The sequence below is a fragment of the Ciconia boyciana genome, chromosome 23 (assembly GCF_034638445.1).
Source record: "Ciconia boyciana chromosome 23, ASM3463844v1, whole genome shotgun sequence".
NCBI classification, from domain to species: Eukaryota; Metazoa; Chordata; class Aves; order Ciconiiformes; family Ciconiidae; genus Ciconia; species Ciconia boyciana.
This window is the reverse complement of record NC_132956.1, coordinates 3,025,648-3,048,114: the sequence shown is the minus strand read 5'-3', so window position 1 is coordinate 3,048,114 and position 22,467 is coordinate 3,025,648. Positions and strand designations below refer to the sequence as shown.

The 22,467-nt window shown below is 56.3% G+C and overlaps 1 protein-coding gene and 1 long non-coding RNA gene across 2 annotated transcripts in view; one reads left to right on the top strand and one right to left on the bottom strand.

Annotated features, from left to right (window-relative positions):
* Positions 1-14,055, bottom strand: part of BLACAT1 (BLACAT1 overlapping LEMD1 locus) — a 36,277-nt gene extending 22,222 nt beyond the window's left edge. Inside the window, exon 1 of the mRNA XM_072844678.1 lies at positions 13,956-14,055. The gene's annotated coding sequence lies outside the window, so the exon portion shown is untranslated. The remainder of the gene's footprint in view (positions 1-13,955) is intronic.
* Positions 9,708-13,750, top strand: LOC140643187 (uncharacterized). The gene is made up of 3 exons (XR_012039535.1): positions 9,708-9,863; positions 10,628-10,721; positions 12,402-13,750. It is a non-coding gene; the product is annotated as an uncharacterized lncRNA (long non-coding RNA).
* Positions 14,056-22,467: the final 8,412 nt, after the last annotated feature.

The following is a 22,467-nucleotide window of genomic DNA, read 5'->3' as shown; positions in this document are numbered from 1 at the left end:
GCAGTAGCCATGGGGGGATTTGTCTAGATTTGCCGGAGGAGTGCGCAGGGCTGAGGAGCAATGGGCTCTCTAAGGCAGGGGGTGAGGCACGGGCTGCAGCCCGAGATCCTGCGTGGTGCAGGGGCTGGTCCATCGCTCGGACGAGGGCGAGGAGGGCGAGCGCTGCTCCCCTGGGATCTCCAGCAACTTGGACTGGGTAATGGAGGGAGAGGGAAACGACGGGGCTCTGACTGGGGACGGTTCAGTGATTGGGAGCGACTAGAGCAGAGGGAACAAAGAGACAGAGGAATTAAAGGGGGAAGGTGAGGAAAGAGCCCCATGGGGGTATGGGGGCACTTTGTCCAGAGGTAGGAAGCGAAGGCAGGATATCCATCACCTCCGCACCAGTGTGGCCCCTTCAACGCCCCTGGGGAGCCACTTCCCTGGGCTCAAACCTGCCTCAGGTGACTCCAGTGACTTCAGGGACATCACCCTGGGCACAAGCTTAGGAAGAAAAGAGATCAACCCATCTCCCACCGTCATAAATCAGGGCTGAATCCACTGACAACAAGTGGTCCTGGGGGAAGCGGACCCGCTAACGTGCTCTTCCCCTCCCCTTGCAGACCAGACCCCAAACCCCCTTTGCATGCGGCTTCACCATCACACGCACAAGCTCAAACAGCTCCGATAAAGCCACAGACCCGGCTCCCTCCTGGGACAGGAGCAGAGACAGCTGCCAGCGCTCAGCTGGAATTCACACCGCAGCTTCGCACCATGTTTGAAGAGGGTTTAACCACCCATATCCACCGAGGCTCCTTTTCCTCGCTGGCACAGGGGATTTGCACTGGCACAAACAAGAGAAATCGTAACCTCTTTTACAAATGCTGCTGCCCCACGCTGGGCTCCCCCCTCCTGCCCAGCGGCTGCACTGACTCCCCAGAGCCCCCCTGACTTAACCTGTGCATGCAACAGAGGATTCCTGGCAGATATTCCCATCCAGGCTGTCCTGTGCAACCCTGTCTGGCTGCAACGCGGGACACCGGTGTGCTTCCTACTGGGGATTCCCCTCTGGATGCGTGGGTGAGGCCAGTGGGGCAAGGAGAAGTGGTAGATGAAGGCAGGGATGCTGGCAGAGCCGTGGGGCTGGGGCAACCCTCCCCGCGTGCCCCCACTGATGCTCCCCATTGCCGGCTAGAGAGGATTAGCGAGAGCTGGGGTGACTGGGATCGAAATGGGATGGGTTGATGGTCTACCCACATGGGAGCTGCCGTTGTGTGCCTGTGCATGTGCAAGGCAAAAGGGTGGTTAAGCCTCACGCAGCTATTCACACTCTCCTGGGGTTTGGCGAACCGTGTCTAGGCACCGAGAGGTCAAGGTTGCTCTTGCTTTGGGCTTTGCAGGGTCTCTGCCGTGGTCGTGCTGAGCTGGCAGCCCTGGAGGGAAGACCTCCTGAAAGCCGAGCTCAGGCTGACCCCAGCCCATGGGCTGTCCTCTGCCGGCATTGGCAACTCGGTGCAACAGGCAGCGTGCAAGGGCAGTGCGCCCTGCGAGTAGGAAACGTGGGGCTGGAATAAGAAACAGCACAGCGATTAGTCCCTGGAGAGTGAACGGTGGCATCCATGCCTACAGGCAGGTTTGTACAGCTTGAGTGGCGGGGTTTGGGGAGCATCGTGGATGCATCCTCCTTGTCAGGTCCAAGGTGATGCAGACGTGAGATATTTGTGTTTCGTCTGCTGCTGGCCCTGTTGTTCACTGTTACCAGTGATTTGTCATGTTCTGCTGACAAGTCATCGGGGACTCGTGACATAATGTGACACCTATTAGCATGAGGAGAAATTCTGGTGGAGAAAGCGTCTCTTTTCCACTTTGGAGACCTTTCCTCTGTTGCTTATCCTGCTGGACAGGGCACCAGGGTCCCACTGCTCCCTCCCAAGGGACAGCCACACTTGGGGGGAAGACAAACCCCACAGGGAGCCCCATAAGAGCAGTGTGAAGGTGCCCCAAGCCCGTACCCGAGCCTGTTCTCTCTGCCTGCAGCCGTCCCAGCCCTGGTCCCACCCAGCCCTGCTGCTGAAGGTCTGCCACCGCTCCCTGGGGACACAGACATCTGCAGAAACCAGGAGGGGACATCCCTCAGATGCCTCCGGGCACCCCCAGCCTGCTCCTTGAAGGAGGCCTTGGGGGGCTTTGCCGTCCTCTCCTCTCCTTGCTGTCGCTGAAGCTTCCAGCAGAGAAAAATTATTATCCTCCTTAATGGGCTATCGCAGTCCAGACAGGCGAGTGCACCCAGGCACTTGCACACACACACACACACACACACACACACACACACCCCCCCTGGTACCAAATCACTGCACAAGCCACTGGGAACCGTTTGGTCTCCCCAGACCCTGCCAGCCCTCAGGACCCCATCACCAGAGTCCCTTTGGTTTCAGTACCCCAGCATGTCTGAAATAACAGCAGGAATCAAATGACACCAAAATCAAGACAATTCCTATCTCAAAGTAATTAATTTCCCTTCCCCTCGCTGACATCACCGTTCAGGTTAATACATGCACCGCTTCCCTTATCTTTCTTCGGGATTACCTCATCGGAGAGAATCCGGAGAGCCTCCCTCTCCGCTGTGCCGAATACCAGCACTGGTGTTGGAGCTGCAAGTTTGCAGCCGGAGGAAGGCTTGCTCAAATGCGGTTCCACCAGCACACCCAGCTCTTCCGACCACACCGGCACTCCGTGCTGTTTTCTTACAGGGTTCAATGACATTCAGCAAGGCACGAGCACTAACAAATCTGCTCTTCGCCCTTCAGTTCACACTCATCAGAAAGAAAAATACACTTCTGCACCAGGCAGAGTTTCTCTTTGCCTGCAACTGGGGGCCGATGCACGGATTTTATACACGTTACAAACAAAGCAAAAGTGTTTGCACGTACACAGACATCCCCAGTCCTACACAAACACCCCCCTTCACATGTGTGGTACCTGAGTAAGACAGAAAACTTATCATATATGTACACGAACTTATATTCATACACAGGAACACTCATACAAGTGCACACTTCATACTGAAATCCAACAGTTAAAGAGCTTACGTGTAATTTAGCTGATAAGTACTTAACGTGTTGCATGTAATTGTGTGTCAACATAAGTAATGTGAATATATATATACACACATCTTCACAAACATTCATATATCGATGAATTTTGACTATCTGATTATTATTATTAGCTGCTGATTCTCGCCTAAAACAAAGACAATTTATTTTTTTTCAGCTGATCACATAGAATTACTGCAAGCAAATGCCACGCATTAGCTACAACACAGCGTGAAGAGATATAAATACATATATCCACATACACGTACATAAACACATTTTCAGTATACACAATAAAGATATAAAGAACTTGAATTTCTTTGGGAAAGAAATACGCAGGCATTGCCCGCAGAGTTTAAGTCCCCGGGGGAGCTGTACAGGTAACGCATGCACACGGGGCTGATGGATGCAGGTGTCTGTGTGTGGTTTGCATGTGCTCCTTACCAATGCCCGTCGTACGCGGAGCCTGTGCACCCACTCCTATTCACTGCCTCGCTCTCTCACACACACAACTCCTCCAGGCAAGACTTCAAACAAAGAAAGAAAGAGAAAAATGCTGTCTTACTTTTTTTCCTCCTTTTTTTTTTCTCCTCTCTCCTCCCCGCCGCCTCAGTCGCGGGACTTCAGCGGGGCTGCAGTTCTTTGGTGGAGATTATGAAAAGCAACTTAACGAACCGCCGAGCGCTGCACACAGCCGTGCGGAAGGGAAGAAGAGCTTTGCCAGCAGAGAAGAGAAGGAACAAAAGCCCAGCAATGCCAGAGCGGTGCTGAATAGGTGTCTTCCTAATTGTAAGGGGATTGTGTGGCTGTGTGTGGTTGCAGGGCGGGAGGAGGCGGGTGGAAGGGGCGATGGGAAGAGGCCTTCCTCCCACGCCGGCTGGGGACGGCCGCCCGCAACCCCAATCTGAGGTTAGTGCATAAATTATCTCCCGTCTCTCGCGCTCTCCCCATTGGGTCGCGGAGCCGCACACACGTCTACATCCCCGCTGCTCCGCTCCGCCGACAGCTTCCCGTTCCCCGCGCAGCTCCCTGCGGATGCCCGGTACCCACGGAGCACGGCCCCCCGCGTACCCCCCGCCTGGGGCAGGGATGCCAGCTCTCCCCATCTCGCCTCTCTCCCGCTTTCTGCCTTTCCGCTTTGTCTTCAGCCCCGTCTCCCAGCCAGGCAGACACAAAAGAGCCTCTGACCTGGGAGGAGAAATACCCATTTCCAGAAAAAAAACCCACCCGAGTGCACCGGTGTGTGCTTTCAGCAGGCAGGGAAATTAAAAATAGCTGGTGCAGCTCAAAATCAGAGGCAGCATTCCTTCCTTAATGAGTGTAATTAGCGGAGTGAGGATGGAAGCATGTTTCCCCGGCTGTTCCCTGCATCTTTCCGCATCTCCAAGCGCCAGCCTGCCTCTGCTCTTCCACAGGCTTTTGGGAAACGGCGTTTTTCCACTTCCAGGAGCTGCTGGGGCAGGAGCTGTGCTTGGATGCAGCTATCAACATGCACTTCGGCTGCCCTAAGCTCTCCCTCCACCTCCATCTCAAAATAGAGGGGTTCAGACACAGTTAAATCCCCAAACACACATCCCGAGTCCTCTGGGGCTTGCAGAAGCAAAGACAAGTCAGATTTGGGACCTTTTTTTTTTTTTTTCTCCTGCTCATTGCTATCCATCCACTTTAGCTCTCATAAATCCCAAGCTGTCAGTGTAACACCGGGTGATTCAGTGGGGATTTAGCCAGGCTTCAGACCCGTGGGGCGAGCCAGATCCTCCTCCCGTGGCAGCGCCCGACCGAACATGAGCACGGCATTACCTCACCCCGTACCGGGTCCCCTTGTGCCGGGACACGGGGCGTTGGGCTGCTCGCCCGTGGGGAGCCAGGAGGTCCCTTGCAGCGGGCAAGGAAGCTCCCTGCCTTGTGGGTAGCTCCCTCAGCAACCCTGTAAATCCAAATTCTGCCCGGGATTAGTCTAACCATCAATTTTGGCTGTACCAGTCTAGGCGAGAGCAGCGAGAGGGTCCACTCTGTGCATCCGTTCCCCAAACAGGGAAGGGGCAGCAGCCAAAGCCCCGTGGGAGGGCAGCTCTGGGAGACGTGTTGGGCAGCTCATTAACTGATGGGCCTAATGACCTGCTCGGCTGGGTTGTCTGCACAAGCCGGAGGAGGAGCATCTGGACAGGGCGACACGTTGGATCTGGGCACGGGGCTGCCCAAGCAGGCGGTCCAGCCGTGCTGCCGGGCTGCAGCAGGCCAGGAGCGGCCGGGGAGGGCTGCGCTGTCTCTCAGCATCTGCTCGGCTCTGACATTGTGCTCACTTGGGCTTTTTTTTAATTGTCTTGATGTCCCTCATTTGCATAATCCCCATAATGCAGCGCAGCAGGACTTTTGCTCTGAGCTAATAAATAGATGACAAAAATAAACGTGTCATGTAAGATTTGCTTCCATTTCTTTCCTTTGTGAGCTAGCTATCACCAAGAAATGATGCTCGCGGGGCTGATCTCACAGGAACTGTCAGCCTGGCCTGCCATAAGCAGCGATGTTCGCTTTGCCCGTGGTACGCAACTTTGCCAGATGTTAGGCTGAAGTCGTGAGCTGGGAGCAGGAGGAAAAGGTGGCTGCGAAACGCGAGGGTGTGCTCCTCACTGCCTGGGGGTTGCTCCCCATCGGCCTTCCAAAGCTCTTCCCCAAAAGTCATCCCAAAAGCGGGCTGGTGAAGTGCCAGTGGAAGGACTGCAGACCGCAAAAAGGTTCATCGTTGCATTCGTAGCGTGTTTGCATCCAGTAACAGCCAGGCAGGTATCTGGTGTGCCTTATTTTTAGATGTACTTTCTTCAAAATTACGGGGCACTGTGGTTTCCTCTCCTCCCTAACACTGCAGCCAGCTCTCTGCTCGCGGTAGAGTTGCACCATTTATGAAATTAGTTCCCTTAGCTGAGAAAAAGAGTAATTGCTCTGCCATGAATATCCAAGGGGACTCATGAGGCTGGAGAGGCACCGTGTGTTTGCTACAGGACGATTTCCCCCTTAGTTTTACAATAATTTATTTATCACCTCAAAGAACTTGGCTGGATAGTGTACAGGGCATCGATGGGAACGTCATAGATCCCACCCCAAAACAGCCTTAACAGGCTCAAAGTTTTAAAACAGAGGCTGCAATTAATCGCTGGGGCTCTGCAGCCCTAGAAATCTGCGCTCCAGGACTGGGGTTTTCCCTAGGCTGGAAGTGAGGGAGCTGCTGGGCATCATCCCCGCATCAGGTCAGACCAGAGGATCCCTTCTGAACATCAGGTCTGTGAAGCAATGGGGCTTGGATCTGATGGAAGATAGCAATGAGACTCGTTAGGTTTCTGAAGAGGTAGTAGGAGATGGTTACTTTGCAGAGGGTGCTGGCAGCTTTGGAGATCGTATCTCGTGCATTACAGCAGTTGGTATTTTTTTTCCTTCCCGCAGCCCTGTGATTCTGGAGGATTCTCAGCTCTTACATAAAAATGCTTTAGCATTTCCAACTGTGTTGTTTGTTGAGAAAAGCCTGAAAACATGAATCCTAAAGGGTAAAAGCTAGAAGAAAAATAAAGACCTGATAATATACGAGCTTTCTTTTTTTTCCTTTTAAAACCCTGACCAATTTTAAATCGTTTTTATGACTGTACATAACTGCCTTCTGGCATGCGAATGCTTGAGCCTGGTGTTACCGTAAAGATGGATTCACAACCGCTGGTCAGTGGAGGAAAAAACACTGCCTGCAGTTTCCAAAACGCTCAGATCAGGCTGTGAAAGGAGCTCATCAACCTCATAGAGCTGCACTTAATTGACATTTAACAGGTCGCGGGATGAGGCTTTCGGCTCTTGCATGGGGTTTCCCAGCAGGGCTGCTCTGCGGAGGTCTCTCCCATGTTGGAGGTGGGATGTGTTTGCAGCAAGCTGGGCTGGCAGCTGGGCACTCGGGGCTGCTGGGCTGCCTCATCCACGGCAGCAGCCCCGAGAAGGAGACGCATGTGCAGATGGGCGCTCGCGGGGGAAGCGAAGGCAGGGGGTGAAGAACAAGAGACAGGGACTGAAAGCAGAGGAGGAGGGAGAGGTGAGCTGTGGTGTGAGGCTGGATCACGCCTCTGGCTGTGGTGAGCCCCAGCAGGAGAGCTTTCCACCATGGGCAGCCAAGATCTGCAACAAGTCCTCTCCCAGCTCGTCCCAGCGATGAGGTCTGCACCCCAGACGGTCTGGACCAGGCTCAGCTGCCTCCCAGCATGAGCACCACATCCATCTCCTGGCGCCCGCTGGGACGGTGGGGTGCTGGGACAAGGGAAGGCAGAGAGCCATAAGGATGGAAAAAAGAAAAAAAACAGCGAGAGAGGTGGAAATTAGATGAAGTACAGGAACGAGGCATGGAGGACCGTGGAGCACCCCTCCAGGATGCAGCGAATAATTTTCCCTTTCCCCAAAGCACCGCGGCAAGGGGACGGGATCATCCGTCTTCATTACACCACCAGAATAGGCTCTGTCAGGTTACACTGTAAAACTAATCAATATCCCCTGCGGCCTCGCTGGCCGCAGCTCCCGCCACGCTGGCAGGCAGCCGCGCAGCCGGAGCAGGCACCGGGGCACGCCGGCACACCGGGTTGTGCCACACGTGTGTGCTGGCACAGCCGGGCACTGCTCCCTCTGCGGCACGGGTCCCCATGGTACTGGGGGGGCAGAGACGCCCAGTTATTGCCACACACTGTCTACACACGCTTGATGACTTTTTTAACCGAGTTCACACTCTTTCTCATCTGGCTACCCAGGTATTTTATTTTCCCCTTGCCATAATATCCTGACACCTGGCTGCTTATTTTCTGTAGACAACTGAACAAACCTCCTGCAACAAAACCCCACAGAAATGCATCCATTCAGGGAGCAAAAATCACCACGGAAAGCCTTATTTACCCAGTTGCAATCACACAACCCCACTTAGATTGCAAACTTGACTCACATGCAGCGTCCTAGAGCCCATGCGCTGAGCAAGGCACTTCCCTCTGCGGTGACATTCCTCCAGAGCAGAGAGAAGCAAAGGGTTCTGCTATGAACATCGCTCGGCTCCTCAACGCAGTTTGGACCAGCCTGGCCAAAGTGCTCAGCACCCAGCACCTGCCCTTGTGCCCAATGCACCCAGCCCTCGCACCCAGCCCCTGCACCCAGCCCCTGCACCCAGCCCTCGCACCCAGCCCAGCTGGGCGTCGCTTTTCCCTGGTGCAAGCTCCCAGCAGTCCCGAGGCAGCACTGGAAATGCTCCTTGTCTCATCGTCGCCTGGCCCTGCTCAGTCCACACGTACAGGGGCAGGGAGTTAATAAACCTAGGAAATAAAGGTCAAGATTCAATCACCGGGTGCTGCTGAGAGCAGAGCAAAGATGCTAAGGCTTTCAATTGCCCATGGTTGAGAAATGACGGAGGGGTGCAGGGGACATGCCTGTGTGAGCAGAGCTGCCGGAGAGTGCGGCAGCGTGCGGTGCAGAGGGGTTAACGACATGGGTGCTGCCTGCACCAGCTCCAGGGATCGCTGGAGGGTCCCCTTCCCGGGGGGGCGCCTGGCTGCACCTAGAGCAGGGGCTCAGCAGCATTCCCGCTGTCCGATTGCTCCCAAGAAACACCGGGGAGAAGACAGACCCCTGGGATGGGAGACCCTCAGAGCAGACGAGACCCTGACCGCCACACGGGTCTTTGGATTTTACTGGGGGATGCTGCAAGCAAACGGTACGGGGGGGGCCCTTGTTGGAGGAAACTGCCCAGCAGCAGCCAGCCCGCACCAACCCATATCGGCCTCACACCCAGCACGGCCCGGCCCATGCCCACCCTACGGACCGTTCCCGGGGCAGGAGCGAGGGCCTGGTGAGCTCCCTGTTCTGCACCGGGGAGCTAAGCCCCGGCTGTTTTCAAGGCAGCTTTCAAAGCGGTCGCTCCCTCCTTGCACCCAGGCTCCTACTGCAAGCAAAAGTCTCACCCAAGACAAGACCCATCCATCTTACTCTCAGCCCGGCCGCGCGGCTAAAAATAAGCCAATAAAGTAGCAATCACCTTGGAGCAGCAGCAGCTCTATTAAAGCGGAGCGAGCTGCGGCACCTGCGCCCCAGCTCCCCGGTGCGCGCGAGCCAGAACCCCAGCAGCCTCCACCTGCCCCGCTGCCGCGGCGCGACGGCGGCAAGAGCCGGCACGGCAGCACCTGGTGCTGCCCCGCGGCCCCGCGCTCCTGCCGGGCCCCGGCTCTGCCTCGCTCAGCTCCTCCAGAGATGCTCCCCGCCGCCCCGCGGCACAGCCACGGCTGCACGTAGGATGCAGGCAGCTCTGAGCCGCTGGCACCTCTCCTGCCTGCTGGGAGGAGGAGAGGAGAGGGGCTTATTGCAGCAGCCGTGTGGCAGCCATTGCTTCGCACCTCTCCCCCGTCCCAGCAGCTCTCATGGCCCGAATCGCCCGTCAAGGCTCCTCCGCCCGCCGCGTGCCCTGGCTGCGGGGAACCCATACTCGTTGGGGTTGCTCTTGTGCCTCTTCCCATGCAGATGTTGGCCGAGGGGCAGATCCATACAGATCTGATGTGCTGGATGTTTGCATCAGCTTCCGTTGCAAGCGCTCATTTGTCATGTAGATCTCCTGGCATTTTTTTAAAGGGTAGATTAATTTAGGGGAGCTCTCAGATCCAATTTCCTCTGGCAATGGCTCTATTAGGCTGTGCGCAGCAGAGATACAGGCTCCCGTCCTCCTGCTGCTACTGATGGAATTTGATTCCGCGCTGCCAAATCTGCAGGGCTGCAAACACATTCTCACTCTTGATTAATGTGAGTAATTTCTGCTTGAAAGAAGGTTGAAATGAGCAGCCAAGGGGAAGCGAACGGTGAGGGTTCCCCCCCACTACCCCTCCTCCTCCCCCATCCCTCACTGCTGTTTGCATTTTACCAGCTCTGGCATGGGCTAACAGATAAACAGAATCGCTGGCCCCGTTTCAAGAGCAGCAGAAGGTGCGGGAGGCGGGGGGCACCTCGGCGCAGGCGGGATGCTGCTGGGCTGTGGCTCGTGCAATGCAAGGGGCGAAGGAGGGGCGAGGGATCGCCCGCCACCCCCGGAGTAATGCAAGGGGTGGGGAAGGGACCCCGGGCGTGGGGCACCCCGCGTGGTGGGGGGCAGCACGGGGCGGGTGGGGGGTACACGCGGGGTGCACGTGGGAGGCACGGGGTGAGGGGGTCCGGTGTGAGGGGCAGGTGGGTGGAAACGTGAGGGGAAGGGGGGTCCCACCCGGGGGACAGGTGGGTCTGTACGTGGGGAGAGGGGGAGTGCGGGGGTGCCCTGCCTTTCCCCGTGCAGACACGCCAGGGCACAGCGGGCCTGCCCTCAGCCCGGGCTCGGTCCCCTTCGCTCTGAGGAGCGATGCTGTCAGCGGGACCGCTCCGAGGCCGTGATGCTGAATGTCTCCCTGGCCCTGGCTTTCAGTCCTGTCCCACCCATGGGTCCCCGTGGGTCCAACCTGCTCCCGATGGGCCAGCCGCTGCAGGGACTCCCTGTTCCCCTGCCAGGCATTCACACTGTCTGCTTTTGGTTCCTTCAGGCACATCACCTGGGGCTGTGTGGGGACCTGAGATGCCTGCACGGCTCTCTGCGTGGTTTTGGAGAGGGAGGACCAGTTGCCCCACACCGACACGGTGAGTAACCCCTGCCTCAGCATCCCTGCCGCACCTACCACACGAAAACCTGCCCCGCAGTCAGGGTCTTTGTAGGACGCCAATGTAATAATGGGAGTTTTTCCCCAGCGAAACCCCGTCCCCTACGTCCTCTCCCTCAGGAGCAGCGGTGGCTTTGCATCTCCTTTTCAGTTTATTTTTATAAGGAAGGAGGGAGAGAGAGAGTCACATCCTAATCTGGCAAAATGTCAGGGAGTGATTCAGAGAAGAGGCGAGCAGCAGAGAGAGGCAGCCCACACAGGAGAGTTGTTTCTGATTTCCAAATGTCAGCATGTCCTTTAATTAAATGCTGATTAACAGGGGACGTGCTCCCTTGCGCTGGAACCGGGGCTGCTGCTGGTAACATCGCACTCCGCAGAGAGCCCGGGCGATGCCGCCAGCCTGCTCGCACCCATGGGATGAGCTGCCTGGTGCGAGAGCTGGCCCTGCCGGAGCAGGGCACCTTCGCCCCGTGGTTTGCACCACACTGAGGGCACCAAAAGGTTCAGCTGCCGCCCGGCTCGGCCATGGCAGGCAAGCCTCTGGCGCCCAGGTCCCCCCTGTCTTGTCTAGCCTCTGAGCTGGGACTGTGCCTGCGTTTTTTTGTCTCCAAGCGGAAGTTGCACTGGACCTAGTTTAGTGAAACTGGATGCAAACCCTGATGTGGATGCTCTTACTCGAGTTTGTGCAGCTCTTTTCTTCCTCAGCCTCCGTCTGCTCTCTGTACACTTAAGCTAGGCTGCAAAAATGCTGTTGCATTTGGGATCTCCGAAAACAACTTATGTACCTAATACGGTCCCTAAGCATTATCAGTTACAATGCTTCTCTTTGTCCTCTCAAGCATGCCTTGTCTTTGAAGTCAGTGGGAGGGTTATCCTTGAGGTTGGGAGGGCTGGGCTGTGCTCTGGGCTGTGTCTGCGCTGGGGGGGGTGGCAAACTCTCTCTGACCCTGGAAGCGGAGAGCAGCACCATGCAGAGATTGCCAGACGGGAAGGTGGCCAGTTGCTTTGGTCCTGGCTGCCACCCAGCTGCTGTCACCTGATGCTGTCCCCAGGCACCGGGGCCGATTCTCTCCCGTGGTGCGGGGACGTGGCACATGGGATGAAGCAGGTAAGTCTGGGCAGCGCTGTGCCTCGCTGCGTGCTCCCACAGCCCTTCCTGGCCTGGGGAGCTTTGCATGGGACCTTGCTATGTGCAGACCCTCCTGGTGAACTTCAGTGTGTGCCCTGGGATGGGCGGTTGCCCAAGCCCAGCTCTGCTCTGGCCTTCGGGATGGTTTGGGCTGGCCCAGCTGCTGGTCTTGTTCTGAGCATTATAAGGTTGGGGCAGCCCCACTCCAGGAGCAGCAGGTTTATCAAGACAGAAGAGGTACGTTCTGCTCTGTACCCCATGCATCTGGCTGACCGTAAAAGTGTCCCCGAGCATATAAAAGCTCTCTAGACTGCACAGAAACTTTTACCTTGGGCAGCCTCCTTCAGAGACCTCCATGCACTGCGTGCACGGAGCCGCTCGCACAAGCAAAGCCTGCCAAGGAGGTTACAGGGCTGAAGTCACATGCCAGACAAGGCTAAATCTGAAGAAATAGTCTATAATTAAAATCACGCTTTTCAGTGCCAGAGCTGAGAGAAAAAGCTTTTCACGCTTATCTTCCCATCTCCACAGCCACGACCGCTCTGCACATCCCTCCCAGCGCCTGCAGAAAGTCTTTGCTCCCTTTCTGCGTCACCTCCCGGCAGTCGGCAGGGCCGGGGGCACGGGCTTGGGTGGCCAGGGGATCTGGATGCCACGTTTCCCTGTGCCCCGTGCAATGTGCAGTTCGCAGCAACAAGTGTTTGCTCTCCGGACTCCCACAGCGACGCTGCCTATTCCCAAGCGCCACCTGACGGCATCATCTCCAGAAAGGGGTTTTTTAGACAATATTTATACCAGCACAGCCACAGGAACCAGCTCCGGCACCAGGAAAGGTGGAAAAGGAAAACAGAGCCACCGGCTGAGAGCAGCCCTCGTCTCAGCACCCTGCCACGTGCCCGTCCCCCGGGATGGGGCAGACCAAAGCTGAGCTCAGCGAACACACGTGCCAGCTGCTCTCTTCTTCTCAAGACCACAAAAGTTCTTCCAAGCTACCCAGGAGGCAGGCAGATCCTGCTAGCCCTGGTTGGGGGATCCCCACAACTCCCCCCTTTTTAATTCTCCTTGACGTGCCTGAGAAAACAGCTCTGTATTTATAAACGTGAGACCGAATTACACAGAAATCCTGGGGGCAGCAAGCCCTGAACACCTCCCACGCGGCAATGGGAGAGAAGTCACTTTCTGCTGCCAGACAAGGGATTTTGCCTCCCCGGTGTCATCTCCACCTCCCTCTGCCTCCCCAGAGAGATGCCACCCAGACATTTGTCGGGGATCCTTCAGCTGCAATAGCCAAGCAGCAGGTCGGACACCCTCACAGCCGAAAGGAGAGGGTCTCCCCCGACACAGCAAACAGCAGCCCGGGCTTGCACGACCAGCAACAGTGCGTCGAAGAGGCATCCTTCAGTCAGGCCTCTCTTCTGCCCCTCTCCCCAAACCAGCGCCTGTTCTGGGCAGGGGCCTTAGGTGAGATGAACGCAGTGCTGGCTCAGGGTCCTCCTTGAGTGTAAAGCCCCAGGAGGGGGGAGCCTCACCCTGCCGATGTCCCTGCTTCACTGCCTCCCCCCTCCCCTTCCCTCCCTCCCCTGGTAGAGCTGACGCTTGTCAGGGGAAAGGCACCCATCTGGGTGAGCCCCTCGTAGCATCCCAAGCACCCGCGTGCTGAGCAGGGCAGTGCCTGGCTCCCCAAGGATGGTTCTTACCAGCTGGGATCCCTGCTCAGCGCCTGGCACAAGCCAACCTGCCAGTGCCCCGGGTCCAGAGCCTGTCAACCCCGCGGGTACCACCCGCTCTCTCCTGCCGCTCTCCCCACGTCTCGCTTAGCCTCCGCTCCCGACTTCGGCACTCGCGGGAACACTAAGACACCCAACATTAAGGCACCCAGATGGAGAGACTGCAGCAAAGTGTTTTGTGCTGGGAGGGATGGGGAGAGGACGCAGGGGGAGGGGAGGTGGCGGTGGTGGGAAGGGGGGATGAATCATTTCGAGGGAGCCAGATTTCCATATTCCCCCTGCTGGAAAATTAAAGTCTGCTCTGAGTTTGCATCCCAAATGTGATTGCTTTCGGATCCCTGCCTTGGAAGGCACGTACCTCTCTCAGCAGCCGGCCCTGCCGGGATCAGTGTCCATGCTGTCTACCTGTCAGCAGGCTCTTCCTTCTGTTCACGCTGAGCATCATATTTTCTTTGAACACCGAGGTAGTTAAAAGCTGCAACTTAAGGACTCGAGGGGGGGTGGAGGTGGACGGACTCACTGAGCATGAAAAGCAGCTATTGGCTCTGCCTCTCCGGCTGCTCTGCCACTGGGTTGGGCTGAACATGTGTCATCCTTCCCCTCCGTTCCCCTTATTTCCCCATCACTGTCCTTCCCCGCTCGGTGCCGGGAAGGCAGGGGAAGGAGGCGAGTTATTGCCGGGTTATGAACCCCCCGGGGCAGCGCACATCGCACCTCACGGGGCCGCTCGGGCAGATGCAAGCGCTGCTCGAGACGCCCCGCTCCCTCCCCGTGCCGCGCGGCATATGGTGCGTGATTTTTAATTTCCTCGGGACGGCGGTTCGTATGGTGACTGGCAGGTTTCTCATCGCGCTTTAGCAGGCCTTTGATTAACCCCCGGTAGATCCTTATGTGCCAACTGTCCGTATGGGCTGAACAAAGCACTTCCCGATTCCACCGCTCCCTACTTCCTTCTCATTAATGGGGAGCTCTTCGTTTGAGCCCCAGCCAGGACAGCGAGATCGGCATCCTGCCTTTAAAGCTGCCTCTCCCCACGTTATGGCAGGTGAGATCTGCTGCTGGGAAGAGGAGCCTGGCTATAATCCTTTTTCAAACCCTGCCTACCTGTTACATGTCAGGGCCGTGCAGGATCGATCTTGCCAAGTGAAATAGCTGAACATTTAAATCAGTGGCAATACGAGAATCCGGCTTTTCTGCAGGGCTGCTCTCTCAGGCTCTCTGCAAACACAGGTAGAGGCACTGCGTTTCACTCGGGTCCTGCTGGGAAAGCTTCCTCTACAACCCCAGCCACTTTTCTTGCAAAATTTGAGGTCCTTAATAACATGAGAAATTAGTCCACCCCTTTGACAAATCCCTGTATGATTACAAGGAGCCGTGCTGTGTCTCTTGGGTAACAGACACCATTTCCAACAACATATATTGTGCTTGCAGATCAGCCGCAGGTTTGTTCGCTCTTCTGCATTAATTACTGATTCCTCATGGGAATAGCTTTCACTCTGCAGACTGTTCAAACTGAGACTGGGTCGAGGATTTTGTGTTTGAGCACAAATGGGCAACGAGCAGCCTGGTTGTCTCTTCTGCTGAACGGTTTCTAGTATGTGCAGCGTTGGCTGTGACAGCAGGAATGTCACTGCCTTAACTCCAGCTCGGCTCAGCAAGGCCCTACCGCTTCTGCGTGTGGTCCTCGGTGCAGAGGCAGCACGGAGAGCAGGGAGCCCCTCGCCTGGGGGGTTGTGGTCGATGAATGGTTGCGGAGAAGCAGCTGCTGCCTCGGTGAGGATGTGCGCACGCTTCCCACCCCTAATCCAGCTCTGCTGTCTCACTGCAGCATCGCCATGGCACTCCGGTCCTCTCGCTGGCATTAGAAGGAACAATCACATTGCGTTTTGCGCATAAAGGAGCATGGCAAATGGATTTGCCACCTTCATGGACTTCGTTTTTTAACAAAAGCAAAAACTACTAAAAATGTAATCACTTCACACTGCTGCTGTTACAAAACAAAGCTGAGTCTCGCTCAGGCCTAGCAAACACTGAATCGTTCACCTATGTTGAGGCAAAGAGGGGATCATTAGGACAGCAGATGCCATTAGGGAAATCCTTCTATTTGTTTTGTTCTTCAGTAGACCCCAAAGCTGCAAGAGCATCCCATTAGCTGTGTGGGAACTAAGGACTTTGATATTTGTTTGATGCACAGGATGAAGATTTTGGCAGCACCTCTGGACCTGGGACACTGCTTCTTGGAGTTAAAGACCTTGGTGCCCTGGCTAGAGTCAAACTCCAAGAGCAGGTAAAGCTGCTGACAAACAGGCATTTCTGATGCTGCTCGTGAGGGGCAGATCACATTAGCACAGCACTTGGATGAACGGTATGGCGAGTTCCTGCAAAATTGCAGTGTAGTGCAAGAAATCTGATACTCATGCAATCGGTAATATGGTTAGACTGTGTTTGCTGCTGGACAGGCACAGTCGAGCAATGCATCCCCAGCTGCGGGAGTTTTACAGCCTTGCAAGCCACAGGAGAGTTGCAGCTCAGCTCCAGTTAACATTGAGAAAACTGTTTGTGAAAGAGTGGTTACATCCTCTAAAATAAAGGTATTGAGCTGGATTTCTATAGCACTTGCTGAGCTCCACAGAGGACAGAAATGAGGGACAGTTGCCCATCCTTGGGGATATTTCAGAGAGATACAGCTGCCCTAAGCCACAGTGTCCTTACAGAGGCCCACCTGGCTCCTGTAGCAGCATGTGGGGTAGGCGCTGCCAGGTTTTTAAGTGTTTTTCCAAAATCCACCCGCTAGCAGGCAGCAGGACGAGAGGCTGCTTGTGAGAGAAATGAGATGTCGCCTGAGAATTGCAAGAGAGGGATCATTTGTCTTAAAAACATTTACTGTGAAGTGTAACAGTTGTGGCCCAGAAGGAAACCGCAGGTGTGTCACCCTGGTCCTGTGCAATAACCAGCCAAACCCTCTGTGTCCTAGCAGGAAATCTGTGTGTAAGCTGATGTTTTTTTTCCTGGAGCATTAAAGCCCAGGTAGCTCCCACAGTGGAGCAGAAGTGACTTGCCCAGCGTTTCAGGCAGTGTTGGTGGCAGAAGCGGGATGGGGACCCACACAGGGGTGTGATCCCCCCTCCCTGCAGCGTTTCCCACGAGCCAGGGAAGATTGCACGGTGAAGCCCTAAATGTCGCAAGATGCCCAGCACTTACCACCGTGCGCTCGAGGCTTTTCCACTTCTTCCCCACCCCACCTGCCTGCGCGGGCAGATTTTGGAGGGGAACCAGGAGTGGTTGATGCTGTCCCCCGGCAGAACGGGTTCGGCAGCTCCGGCGGCTCAGGTTGAGCTTTTGCAAGCACTCATGTGCCTGCATGTGTGCATGCATGGGCTGTGAGGACGGAGTTTTAACAGACCGCGGGCTGCTCTAACTCCTCCTCAGCCCTGCAGCAGCAGGGCAGCCCTGGAGAAGTCCATGCTTATCCTATGGGATACACCAGCGCTGGTTCCTGCGTGCTGGGAAGCCTGGGCTCTGCCGCCTGCTCCCCGGCTGGTGTGCGCATCGCTGACAGGGTGGTCTGCGCTGCCGGCAGCACCCAGGCAGTGCCAGGGCCGAGCAGAGGTACTGGGTACCCCAGTTCAGCCTGGATGAAGGCAATAGAGCGAGCAGAAAGGGTGGCATGGCCTTCTTTCTGCCTGTCTCAGCTGGGTTGCATGAGTGCAGCCTGGCTTTTCCCAGCCAGTCATTTCTCCAGAGGGCCACGAGGTGGAAGCATTTTCCAAAAACTCCTGCGATGACCTCGGAGCGTGGGTGCAACCTGCCTCCGACTCGAGCAGGGGGGACAGGACAGCCAAGGAGCTGAGGGGTGGCCATGTCGTGGAGAAAAGAGAAGGGATCAAGGGGCACAGGTCACAAGAGTAAAAGCCCCTTCTCCAGGAAAAGGCTCCTGCAACTCTCCATGATGTTAGCTGCCCACTACCCAGGGGAAAATGTTTTGTATTCTGCACCTCAGAGGCAGAAATGCAGGAGCACACACTGCACAGGGCCATGCACCATGCTCTGGGCCCCCCCATGCTTGCTCCATGCAGATGGCCTGCCCAGCAGTCATTTGTGTGTCACTTCTGGACCCCAGATGCTGAGCCCAGACATCCTGGAGGGATGACCAGGTTCCTCTTTTTCCTCCTCTAAACAGAACTCCTGGACACCTGAATCTGTGGCAGCTCTGTGCAGCCCACTCCCTCCTCCCTTTCACAGGAGGGCCACCATAGATATCCAGATGCCTGTCCGTGCCTCCCCACGCACCATGTCCTGCTGCTCAGAGCCAGCAAGTCCGACCAGCATCCGCCGGGCTGCAAGCCTCGCTTCCTCTCTGCTTCCCAGCCCCAGGCAGGCAGCACAGACAGGACCTGCCTCTGCCTGCTTGGGAGGACCACTGCTTTCATGCGGGCTCGGCAGCGGCCAGGTAACACAGCCAGGAGAAGGGCTTGCTACTAGGCACGGCACCGCGCTCAGCCCTTGTTCATCGTGCTTGACGTGGGCTCGGGGTGCTGAGTCACGGCCCATCAGCTGTGCCTTATCGAGCCTGGTGAGCAGAGAGCTGCTCTGTCCCACTCGGCCCTCCCGGCCGGGCAGGAATCACCGGCACGCTGCTGAACACCAGGCACCAGCCTGCCAGGAGGCTGGCTCAGCGCATGGGAGACATCGGCCGGTGCTTTCCCAGCCGGGAGAGCTCGGCTGCTGTCAGCCAGGGTCCGGCACAAAGCAGGTTGGGGACAGAGCCCCCGTAAATGTCATTCCTTATGGCCATCAGCCTACGCAACAACATTCTGCTCTCCTGCAAAACCTCAGTGCATGGCCTGAAAGCACACATTTCCCTGAAATATTTTATAACTGAGGCACGGAGAGGATGAAGGACTTAGCAGCAGTGAAACGGCACTGAGATTTGCCTCTGTTGTGGAGGGCTCCTGTTCGGCGCTGTGCTCTGCCACACCATCCCATTGACCTTGGGCAAGTCCCTTCACCTCTTCTCCACTTGTGACACTGGAGTTGGGCATTTCCTTGTTAGCTGCGGGTGTGGAGGGGTTAAATATGGTAAAAAAAAGGGAGGAGACCATATATACAGCCAGCTAAACGAGTACTGCACTCCTTTGACAGATGATCCCACAGTCAGGAGGTGCTTGGCTTCCAGATGTTGGGGGGGTGGATTACAAGCAGCACCAGCTTCTAGGCAGGACCCACATTCCTTGGCTAGCCCTGCTCCACCCCCAGCTCCACAGCAGAGAAGTAGTTTGGTCCAGCATCCCTGTATGTGACAGAATAAATGTGCAGAGTCCAGCTCGGTATGCAAAAATGCCTTGACATTTAGCCTTCCCTTGTGTTTGTTTAATAAGTAAACAGCTAAAAATAAGTTGGTTATACCCAAGGGGCTTTTGAGTAGCACTAAACCAAGAGTGAAGGCTGTATGCTGGGTAACAGAACTGGTATTTTCCTCTCGCTCTCGGTTCTACATCAAAGTAGTTTTATGGACTTTATTTATTCCTGACTTAAATCAGCATGAGCACAAGGAGAATCAGCCTCAGCATCTGCAAATGCAGACCTCTTCTGTGGTGCTAATTGATTTAATCTGTGAGACAACAAGAGAGCAGATTTATCCAGAACAGTCCTGCCTTAAACCTGTATTTCACTTTTTTTTTTTCCTCGGAAGTGCCTTACTTAGTCAAAAGTAGTGGCATCAGTGGCTGGCCTACAGGAATGCCTGTGCTGGCAGAGGGTGGGCCAGTGCTGGATCTCCCCGCGGCATGGCACAGGGGAGGGGAGAGCAAAGCGCAGCACCGGGGTTGCTCTGATTTCTGAAACCTCCTGAGGGTTGCGCTGGCAGTCTGCCCTGACGGGGTCACGCGTGTACCATCCCGTCCGCCACTTCCAGCCCGCTCCATCTGGCAGAGCTTGCATGAGAGGCGACGTGGGGTCCTTTGAAGTCCTGCTGTGAGGTCTCTTGGATGCTGCTGGAGCCCAGAGAGAGGTGGTCTCTTTGCCTATATTGCAAGGTGGTCTCTTTGCCTATAAGGCTTTAAGTGACCAAGTGCAGCCTCCAGTCCTAGGGCATCCCGCTCTGGTTCAGAGCGTCTAGATTGTATGAAGCACCATGACCGCACGAGCCCCCGGAGTCTTTTTTCTGAGCCTCAGGATTTGGAAAGGCTTCTGGTCAAGTTATTTGATACACGGGGATGGTATGCAATGGAACAACCTCATGCTTTGCCCCAGAGCTAGAAATGACTGCAAAGACAGTGTTTTCCTACAGCTACGGGCACAGCATCAACAGTCCTGGCAGGCCTTTGGTGATGCTGTGGATGGGACGCTGAGGTGAGGAGCCCTGGCTCCCAAGCATGCTGTGCAGACAGCAGGGATTTCACTATGCTGTGGAGGCTCAGCGCTCAGAAAAGTAGGCTAACGGAGGGCGGGACCAGGCTGAGACCCTGGAGAGTGCTGGGCTGTGGCCGTCCTGTCCACAGAGCATGCAGCATCTGTCAGAATGAATCTTGAGCCTCTTCCAGCCAGAAGAAGTCGGCGAGGAAGTTTCTCTGCTCTGCAGCCTGTCAGGGAAGATGATTTCAGGCTGTGTTTATAGCAGATGTGCAGCATGTGAGCAGAAGAGGAGACTCAACATGCCATTAGAGCACTTACTGGCTGGGGAATTACAGCGCTAATGAAATAATAGTTGCATTCAGCTAGGAAGAAGCTGGTGCTGTAGATTCTCTCCAGAGACTGCCTTGCAGGGAGCTGCCTACCACCAGCCTGCTGGTAGTTTTCTCCTGGGCAGATGCCTCAGCACCAGTTAAAGCAAGTTCTGGGCCGCACCCTGAAAGCCCTTCCCCGGTGGGGGAAGGCAGCCCATCTCCCCTCCCTGCACAGCCTGGAGCAGGACCGGTGCTGTGCCCGCACAGTGCTGTGCGATATCCCCGGGATGCCTAGGGTTTTCCCTGGGGTGCAGGCTGTCCTGCAAGGCTTTGCCACGGAGTCTCACCTCAAGGAATTTCTCTCTGCCCGTCATAACCTTTGCTGCCGATGTGCGTGTATTTGCTAGCTGGGAACAAGGGGGCAAGGTCCTTGTCTGCTCTGCCTGTGCCAGCCAGTTTTGTTTTCGCCCAGGGAAGAAGCAGCGCAAAGCAGCGTGTAAATGCTTATTGTGGAGGCGGAAGACTGGAGCAGTGTTGTATTCAAGTGCAGGTTTCCATAAAGCCTGCTGGGATGAAGGCAGGAGCTGACACTGCGGTGCATGGACCCGCAGGAGCTCACACAGCCCCTCAGGAGCAGCAAGGAAGAGCGAGCCCGGGGCTCCTGCGGGGCCACCGGTGCCTTGCCGCTGACCACTCTGCGGTTCACACCCCGTGCCACCGGTGCCTTGCCGCTGACCATGCTGCGGTTCACACCGCGTGCCACCGGTGCCTTGCCGCTGACCGTGCTGTGGTTCACACCCCGTGCTGTGGTTCACACCCCGTGCCACCGGTGCCTTGTCGCTGACCACACTGCATTCCACACCCCGTGCCACCAGTGCCTTGCCGCTGACCATGCTGCATTTCACACCCCGTGCCACCGGTGCCTTGTCGCTGACCACGCTGCGGTTCACACCCCATGCCACCGGTGCCTTGCCGCTGACCATGCTGCGGTTCACACCGTGTGCCACCGGTGCCTTGCCGCTGACCATGCTGCGGTTCACACCCCGTGCTGTGGTTCACACCCCGTGCCACCGGTGCCTTGTCGCTGACCACACTGCATTCCACACCCCGTGCCACCAGTGCCTTGCCGCTGACCATGCTGCATTCCACACCCCGTGCCACCAGTGCCTTGCCGCTGACCATGCTGCATTTCACACCCCGTGCCACCGGTGCCTTGCCGCTGACCACGCTGCGGTTCACACCGTGTGCCACCGGTGCCTTGCCGCTGACCACGCTGCGGTTCACACCGTGTGCCACCGGTGCCTTGCCGCTGACCATGCTGTGGTTCACACTCCGTGCCCACGGTGTTCGTGGCTGCCCTCCCAGCAGTCCCCAGCACCCAGCTGGGAGTCTTTGGGGGACGTTGTTGCTGCAGCACCCTGCCCCGGCAGCTCCCCCTCTGATCACAGGAGCTGTCATCCTCCTGACTTGCCTAAGAGGGAAGACTTGCTCACAGCAAGTGGCAGCTGTGTATGAGATTTTCCTCTTTTCAGCTAACTCTGCTGCCATCTGCTCCAATTCCCTAATTATAACAGCAGGGGTGGGGGATGTCAGACTGGTTAGCAGGCAGTGTGGGGTGAACATCAGCTCCAGCGGCCTCGATAGACCCGTGTGGGCTGGAGAGGCTCTCAGACGCCGTGAGCTCGGCTGGCACAAGCGCCGGCATATGCATGAAGGTGGGACTGTGCCCACTCCGCTCCCAGCTAAGCCAAGCATCTTTCTTGGGCATATCCCTATCACTCCTGCCCTCTCAGGGATGCTTTGCTCTGTGCCCCATCCTGCGTGTGTCCAGCATGGCAGTTCGAGCCCTTTCTTGGCTCTCTTTTTTGGAAATGTTCTTGCATTTATCATCCCTCTAACGCCCACTGAAGTTTCTGCCTGCATTGATGGGAAGCCAAAGCTGGGTTGGATTCCTCATTTCGGCTGAAAATAGCTAACAGACTGTGAGGCAGGCAGCAAATCCTGGCTTAGCATCCTGAGGCTGTCATAGTCAGCAGTGAGGGAGTCCCTTTCTGGTGCCACCCAAGCTGCTCTTGCTGAATAGTGCCAGCCCGCTGCCATGGCTCCTCCCTTTCCGTCCATCCCTCCATCCCGGTGGCCAAAGGCTCGGCAGAGTCCTTATTATTCTCCAGCCAGACCTCCTGCACTGCCCAGGCCAAAGGACTG